Below are 8,719 nucleotides of genomic sequence, written 5' to 3' on the forward strand. Positions count from 1 at the left end.
TATTCATTTCATTTACATTACCTTCACAATACTATGAGTTAGCTTCTGCTGAAAGGAAAAGTCACTGGCTCAAGGTCATTCAATGAGCCTCATGGCTGCATCACCGCTCTGCCATATCATGATAGAATGACTATCCTTTGGGGAGAGGGATGGATAACAATCATTAAGTCTGTGGTGTAGATATGACTTTATGATCACATACTATACTATAAACCTCCCATGACACTCTGTGACTTTAGAGTGGTCATCCTGGAGCAAACGAACTTCAGAAGGAGACTACAATGTGAAACCACTGAATTTCAGCACATGAAGAGGTTCAATGCTATCAGCTGTGGATTGAACAGAAATAAAGGATTTTTTTGCTCATATGTATTAATTGGCTTATCAATGTCAGGATGTAACTAGAATCCACTTTTTCTGAATTTTCACTTTTAATTATGCAATTATCACTGTTTTCTGCATTTCATTTCTCACTGACCTGTTTACAGTTCCTCTTCCCCCCAAAATTATGTGATCGTGTACCTGTAACTCAGTTAACTCATATACCTGTAAAACTTCATGCATCTGATGAAATGGGCTGTAGTCCACGAACACTTAGGCCATAATAAAGACTTCACTTTTATTAAGTGCCACAAGATTCCTAGTTCCTTTTGCTACAATAGACTAACTTGGCTACCCCTCTGCAAATTTTATTGTATGTTACTCCTTTACTGTCTGTCTTTTAGCTGCTCTATCATATTTGGTATCACTTTGTCAAAGCAGAATGCATACTAATATAGGTGAAATAAGAATTTTAATTCCGGGATTAATGTAAACTACAGGAATGTAACATTGTGTACATGGTGTTGGCCACTAACCATAATCAGAAGCAGGTACACATAAAGGTATAGCACAGTGGGGAAGAGAGCCTGGCTGGGAGTCCAGAGTCTACGAGTTCAAATCCCCACTCATGTCTCCTGGGGGTCAAGGGCCAGCTAAAGATCACTCCACAGTGAGTGGCTGAGGGGTTACGTGCCCTGCCACCTGTGGAGCCATGGGCAAGCTGCATAGTCCCAAGGAGCCCAATTGCCCCCCCCTGCTAGCAGTTGCAGACAAGGAAGGGGCTGGCTTGTGCAGCTGTGGCAAGCTGAGCAGGGCCTAGCCAGCTGGGGAGGATTAGCCTCAGAGGGAGGCAATGGTAAACCCCCTCTGAATACCTCTTACCATGAACACCCTGTTCATAGGGTCGCCATAAATCGGGATTGACTTGAAGGCAGTCCACACATAAAGAGTTCATATCGGATGTGATGTAACACCAGTGATACTTGGTTGCATATATTATATTTACCTATTTCATGGTAATACAACATTCCCCCATGCTCTGTGGTTGAGACTGTATGCAATCCCAATAAGAGTTAACTTTACCAGTGATAAACCACTAGCATTATAACTGGTCTCAAACTGGTCACGCACATGAAACCCTTGCTATAGTAAGAGAGTCCTGCATAAAAACAGGTTTCCACATACATAGTCAATGAGCATGCAGTCAGAAGCGTATGTCCAGTCACAGCTTAATTCGTATCTGTGTTCATTTTTTATCATTCATGCCACAGTTGGTGCACTGCAGTGAACATTACTAAGCATGTAAATATGTATAATATTTGCACTCTCCTTTCCATTCCTAAAAATGTGTTCTTCATTTTAGCTTTTTTCTCATTTGACTTTTAATCTTGTTGAACCCTTGGTTGCTCTCTCACCCAATAAATCCTTCGCTGCAGTAACAGGTCAGGCATCTATAGAGACAGGCCTGCTTAGTTGCAAGTATCTTCAGACTATTCTCTGGGCCACTCAATTCTTCATAGAGAAAATAATTTTCCGCATACATATTGCAGAACACCTGTTCCTATTGCTAAAAGCACATCCTTCAGGTGCAAAGAGGCAGTGGGGGAGATAGTGTCTCATATCCTTAAACAACGTTCATACGTACTCAAAAATACTTTTCTCTAAGCAGTGAATAATAGAAGAAATTCACATAAGACACTATACAGTAAAACAATTAAAAACCATTCAGCAATATTTTTAGAAGATATGTAAAAACAAAACAGAAGGAGCTTGCTTAATATACATGGGGAGGAAGTTCCATGACATCAGTGCAGCCACATTAAATGCCCTACTCCTGATGGTCGTAGAGCGAACACTGTGCCATTGTAAGAAGTGCCCCCTTTGACAAAAGTAGTAGTCGGACAGGAATGTGGCCGTGCAGGAAGCTGGCTTCAAGTTGTTTAGGGCTTTGTAAATGAACAATTCGTCAGAATTGTCTGTGAAAGAAGGTCTTCCAGCAGCTCGGACGGAGCGAGGATTTTTAGCTAGCTCAGCTGAATAAGTGACCTGTTTTTTTTTTCTTTAAAGAAAAACGGACTAACAGGCAAGCATTCTCCTGTCTACGCTTATCACTTTCTTATCTATACAGCTAAAGAGATTTGTCAAAGAATCGGCAATTAAGAAAACCTGGGTGAGCCAAAACTTTCCTTCTCTTTTACTCACGGAACTAAGGGGGAAGAAAATAAAAATAGCCTATCTTTTTTTTATTGCAAAAAGCTGACATGGAAAATAGCATTATAAAGATTACAACGGATGAGGGGTTTCTGATTGGAAGAGAAAAGAAAAATCTTTTTGATTTATAAGACTTTTGTGTAATATATGACTGGGACTATTTTTTCTGATTTACTTTTTTTTTTTTACGAATCTGCTCATTCTCTCTGCTACTAGTTATTTGGACGCTGTGAACTAAAGCTGTTTTTGCACTTCTGGGCATATAAGAGATAAGGGCTGTCTAGAGTGTGATGCCAGTTGGTTTGAAAGATTAACTCCTTTGTAACTGGATAAAGAAATAAACTGCTCTTTGCTTGGGACATTGAAAATTGAAGGAGTTTTGTTCCTTTGGCTTTAAGAATGACAATTAAGAAGATCATGGATGTACAAGAAGGGACTTTATCTTTAGACATGTTTCAGAAAATAATGAATGGGATTAAGTCAATAAAACAAGAACTGAGAAATAATAGACAAGCGTGGAGAATTGAATTTGACGAAATGAGACAGGAGCTGAAAGAAATTCAGGATTCTATGAGAAAGGAGAATAAAGATAGATCTGGAAAACCAAAAAAGGATGAAAGAGAAATTAAAGGCAAGGTTCAAACTATGGAGATTGGATTAAATATGGACATGGAAAAAGATTTGGATTTCCTGGCTGTGATGGATCCTGGAGACAAATATTATGGTTTGGAACTCAGCGCTGTCTCTGAAGGAATTGAAGAGATTGGAGATAAAGATATTATCGGTTCAAAAAAATTCCTGGACTGGAATGATTTGATGGAACTTGAAATGGAGAAAGTTAACAGAATTAATCCCTGTTTTGTGTCAATGGAAAAATCTTCAAGAGATGTGCTAGTGTATCATGTAAAAAAGAGGAACAGAGATGCGGCTTTGCAACAATACTTCAGTGATACGTTCGGAATTGATGGCAAGAAAATATCTGTGACAAAGGAAATTCCTATCAGACTCTTATTATATGACTATGACAGCAAGATTATTGGGTGCGTAAAGATGGAAGATGGAACCAATACGGATAATGGAAGAAGAGCGATTTGAAATTACTGGACTTAATAGACTTGATGAGTTGGATTAATTGGCATGTTTATCTAGAAAAAAAATTGATGGACATATATTTCAAGGACTGGAAACTTCTCTTTGACTTTTTGTGGAAGAATAAAATGATATGATGCTAATGAGATTTAAAACCAATAAAGATAACCGCTGGAGGAAGGTGACTTTATAATCTACTTAGAGACAGGCTTGTTATATATTATAGATTTATAGCTGAACTGTGACAAATCGGAAGTCAATATTTTTATATTTTTTTCTTTTTTTATTGTATTAGTTATTGATTTGTGTTTTTTCTTTTTGTATTGTTTTGGTTTTGAAAATTTGAATAAAAATTAATTGAAGGGGGAAAAAAAGTAAATGAACAATATGTATGCATCATATAGAAATTTGCCTGCAATTGCTCTGCTACCACACTTTTTATCAACTTTCCCAGAAAGGGGAAGTTGGAAACATGCCTGAATTAGGTAAATCCTCCTTACACAATGTTGTTTTTTAAAGAAAGGAGAGGACTTCATCCTACTCTGATGAGGTGTTAATTACTTTGACCTGTACTAACTAAACCTAAATGACTTTCACCAACAATTAAGAACAATGGTCCATTCTGTTCAATAAAGCCTTCATAACACCAGACTTGTCAACATCACTGAGAGAAATCAAGAGTGAAGTGACCCAAACAATTGCATCAAGGAAATGCTTGCAACACCTCTAACGAGAAACTGTAGGTGACAAATGGCATTCTGTTATTTTTTTTCTGCCAGGGCTCTCTTGAGATGATCTAAGAACCTCAACACCATAACACAGAAAGTCCCAGCCCTCTTTCTGAACTTGGAACAAGAGAGGGAATAGGGATCATTCCAGAAGTTGTGCTGTGATTGTGAGGCTGCAGGCTTAAGGGCTGGGTCATGCAACATTTCCAAGGCACCTGAGAAATTTATTTATTTTATTTATTTATTATTAAATTTGTTAGTCGCCCATCTGGCTGGATGTCCAGCCACTCTGGGCGACGTACAAGATAAAACAGTATATAAAACAATTAAAATGTGAAAACAGTAAAAACTAGCCCATCTCAAATGCCTGCCTAAAAAGCCAAGTCTTCAGGGTCCTGCGGAAGCTCATTATAGACGGGGCATGGCGTATATCACCTGGGAGAGAGTTCCAGAGGGTGGGGGCCACTATTGAGAAGGCCCTCTCTCAAGTCCTCACCAGCCTAGCTATTTTGACTGGTGGGATTCAGAGAAGGCCCTCTGAGGTCGATCTTGTTGAGCGGCATCCCTGTCGATGCTGGAGGCGCTCCTTCAGATAGGCTGGGCCACAACCGTATAGGGTTTTAAAGGTTAAAACCAACACCTTGAATTGGGTTCGGTACACAACCGGTAACCAATGCAACTCTTTCAACACAGAAATGCAGCAAAACTGTAGGAACAATTTACCAGCTCTTCCTAAACTCCATGGTTAGAAGGCTGGATGTTGTCTCTATTGAGCTGCACTTCTGAGGAGCAAAGAGCCCTTCAGAAGCACAGCTACAGGAATGATCTCCTGTTCTCCTCTCTAGCTTCAAGCTCTCAAAGAGGGCATTTTGTGTTACATTGTACTTTTGGGGCACTTTAAACCTTGGATGTGCAGTACAACAAGAGATAAACTCTAGCCCTTGTTCTGAGTTTTGAGCTGTACAGGAACTGGGAGACTGTCCTTTGACATCATGCTGACTTTTGGAGGTACAGAATCCTAATATTGTATTCTTGGTTGATTACCAAGGCCAGCCAAGGCAGCACTGTGGTGTCCAGAAAGTGAACCTGCTGTGTAGACTGGTCCATGGCCAAATAAATGACAAGGTTGAAGCCACTGAAGTCCTGGTAGAGAGCATCCTTTATAGCTACAGGTAGATTCTGGTCCTGCAAACATGGACACATATTCAGTCCTTAAAATGTTTGTCCCAGCTGATCCTATGCATATTTACTTAGAAATAAGACCCACTGTGCTAAATGGGCCTTACATTCAAGAAAGTGTGCACAGGATTGCAGTACTAATCTGGGACCATATCATATTACACGGGAAACCTATTAACATAACCATCATCCAAGTCTATGCTCCAACAGCAAATGCAGAAGAAGAGGAATTGGAGAGATTTTACGCAGAAGTACAGGAAGAAATTGATTACACACCAAGACAAGATGTGCTGATAATCATGGGAGACTGGAATGTGAAAGTAGGAAACAGAGAAGAGCTAGGAATTGTGGGGAAATAGTTAAAAAGAAAGACCTCAATGGATGACTGAAGAAACTCTTAAAATAGTTAAAGAGAGAAGGAAAGCAAAAGGAGAAACAAGGTCAGAACCCTAAATGTAACAATACAGATAGACTAGTATGTAGGGACAAAGAGAACTATTACAATCGTTATTGTATAGAAATAGAAGAGGACAACCAAAGGGGAGAACAAGAGCCCTATTCCAAAAGATTAGAGAAATGAAAGGGAAATTTAAACCAAGAGTAGAAATGTTGAATAATCAACAGGGGAAAACACTGATTGACCAAGATGAAATAAAAGGAAGATGGAAGCAATACACTGAAGAACTCTATAAAAGAGATGCCAGGATGACAGATTCATTCACGGAGGAACTGTATGATGAAGAACCAGAAATTTTAGAATGTGAGGTGAAAGCTGCTCTTAAAATACTTGGAAGAAACAAATCACCAGGAATAGCTGACATACCAATAGAGTTGCTACAAGTTACTGAGACAGAATCTGTCCAAAATTTGCCAAAAATTTGTCAAGAAATATGGAAAACTAAACAATGGGCCACAGACTGGAAGCGTTCAATATACATCCCAATTCCAAAGAAAGGGGATCCCAGGGAATGCAGTAATTATCAAACTATTGCCTTAATATCTCATGAAAGTAAAGCAATGCTCAAGATTCTACAACTACGGCTCTTACCATATATGGAACGAGAAATCCCAGATGTTCAAACTGGATTTAGAAAGGGAAGAGGCACCAGAGATAATATCGTGAACATACGTTGGATAATGGAACGGACCAAGGAATTTCAGAAGAAAATCACCCTGTGCTTTATAGATTACAGCAAAGCTTTGACTGTGTAGATCATGAAAAACTATGGAATGCTCTAAAAGAAATGGGGGTGCCACAGCATCTGATTGTCTTGATACGCAACCTATACTCTGGGCAAGGGGCTACTGTAAGGACAGAATATGGAGAAACCGATTGGTTTCCCATCAGAAAGGGTGTGAGACAGGGGTGTATTTTATCACCCTGTTTATTTAATCTATATGCAGAACATATCATATGGAAAGCAGGACTGGACCACGATGAAGGAGGTGTGAAAATTGGAGGGAGAAATATCAATAATTTAAGATATGCAGATGATACCATACTACTAGCAGAAACCAGTAATGATTTAAAACGAATGCTGATGAAAGTTCAAGAGGAAAGCACAAAAGCAGGACTACACCTGAATATCAAAAAGGCTAAAGTAATGTCAACAGAAGATTTATGCAACTTTAAAGTTGACAATGTGGACATTGAACTTGTCAAGGATTATCAATACCTTGGCACAGGCACTCACCAAAATGGAGATAATAGTCAAGAAATCAGAAGAAGGCTAGGACTGGGGAGGGCAGCTGTGAGAGAACTAGAAAAGGTCCTCAAATGTAATGATGTATCACTGAACACTAAAGTCAGGATCATTCAGACCATGATATTTCCGATTTCTATGTATGGATGTGAAAGTTGGACAGTGAAAAAAGCGGATAAGAGAAAAATCAACTCATTTGAAATGTGGTGTTGGAGAAGAGCTTTGCGGATACCATGGACTGCGAAAACACAAACAATTGGGTGTTAGAACAAATTAAACCAGAACTATCACTAGAAGCTAAAATGATGAAACTGAGGTTATCATACTTTGGACACATAATGAGAAGACATGATTCACTAGAAAAGTCAATAATGCTGGGAAAAACAGAAGGGAGTAGAAAAAGAGGAAGACCAAACAAGAGATGGATTGATTCCATAAAGGAAGCCACAGACCTGAACTTACAAGATCTGAACAGGGTGGTTCATGACAGGTGCTGTTGGAGGTCACTGATTCTTAGGGTTGCCATAAGTCGTAATCGACTTGGAGGCACATAACAACAACAACAAATGTATGGATGTGAAAGTTGGACAGTGAAAAAAGTGGATAAGAGAAAAATCAACTCATTTGAAATGTGGTGTTGGAGGAGAGCTTTGCGCATACCATGGACTGTGAAAAAGACAAATAATTGGGTGTCAGAACAAATTAAACCAGAACTACCATTAGAAGCTAAAATGATGAAACTGAGGGTATCATACTTTGGACACATAATGAGAAGACATGATTCACTAGAAAAGACAATAATGCTGGGAAAAACAGGAGGGAGTAGAAAAAGAGGAAGGCCAAACAAGAGATGGATTAACTCCATAAAGGAAGCCACAGAACTGAACTTACAAGTTCTCAACAGGGTGGTTCACGACAGATGCTGTTGGAGATAGCTGATTCATAGGGTCGCCATAAGTCGTAGTCGACTTGAAGGCACATAACAATTTCTTTTTTAACAAAAACTGCAGAAGGCCACTGTAAATCATGATATTTTACAATTGCTGTATGTTTTACATCTCATGATTGGTATATCAGCATTCTTGAGGAGCATATTACTACATTACATATGCACACATTCCAATATTACTTCCTTCATTCTCTTTGTTCTATGCAGTATATTCACTAATGTAGTTTTATCTAAAATTAGGCCCAGGTGTTACGGTAGTTGCACAAAAACAACCACAATACTGTAATATTCCCATTTTTAAAAAGTAAAGAAATTTGTGGAATCTTAAAAGACTTATGCCATAATAAATCTGTCAGTCTTTAAGGTGCCACAATTTACTTTAGTGTTTTTGCTGCAATAAACTGTTCTCTCTCTCTCTCTTCCCCCCCCCCCCGGGAACTACCCACTGAAGTCAATGAAAATAATTCAGAACTAATGCAGAGTAAATGTGTCTGGGAATTCACACTGAAATCAATGGGCTTTGGGATACCGAAGTCCAC

The 8,719-nt window shown here is 38.9% G+C and overlaps 1 protein-coding gene across 1 annotated transcript in view; it reads right to left on the minus strand.

Annotated features, from left to right (window-relative positions):
• KLHL15 (kelch like family member 15) overlaps window positions 1-121 on the minus strand; it is a 34,308-nt gene extending 34,187 nt beyond the window's left edge. Inside the window, exon 1 of the mRNA XM_061627316.1 lies at window positions 22-121. The gene's annotated coding sequence lies outside the window, so the exon portion shown is untranslated. The remainder of the gene's footprint in view (window positions 1-21) is intronic.
• Window positions 122-8,719: the final 8,598 nt, after the last annotated feature.

This window comes from Rhineura floridana, chromosome 5, assembly GCF_030035675.1.
Source record: "Rhineura floridana isolate rRhiFlo1 chromosome 5, rRhiFlo1.hap2, whole genome shotgun sequence".
NCBI classification, from domain to species: domain Eukaryota; kingdom Metazoa; phylum Chordata; class Lepidosauria; order Squamata; family Rhineuridae; genus Rhineura; species Rhineura floridana.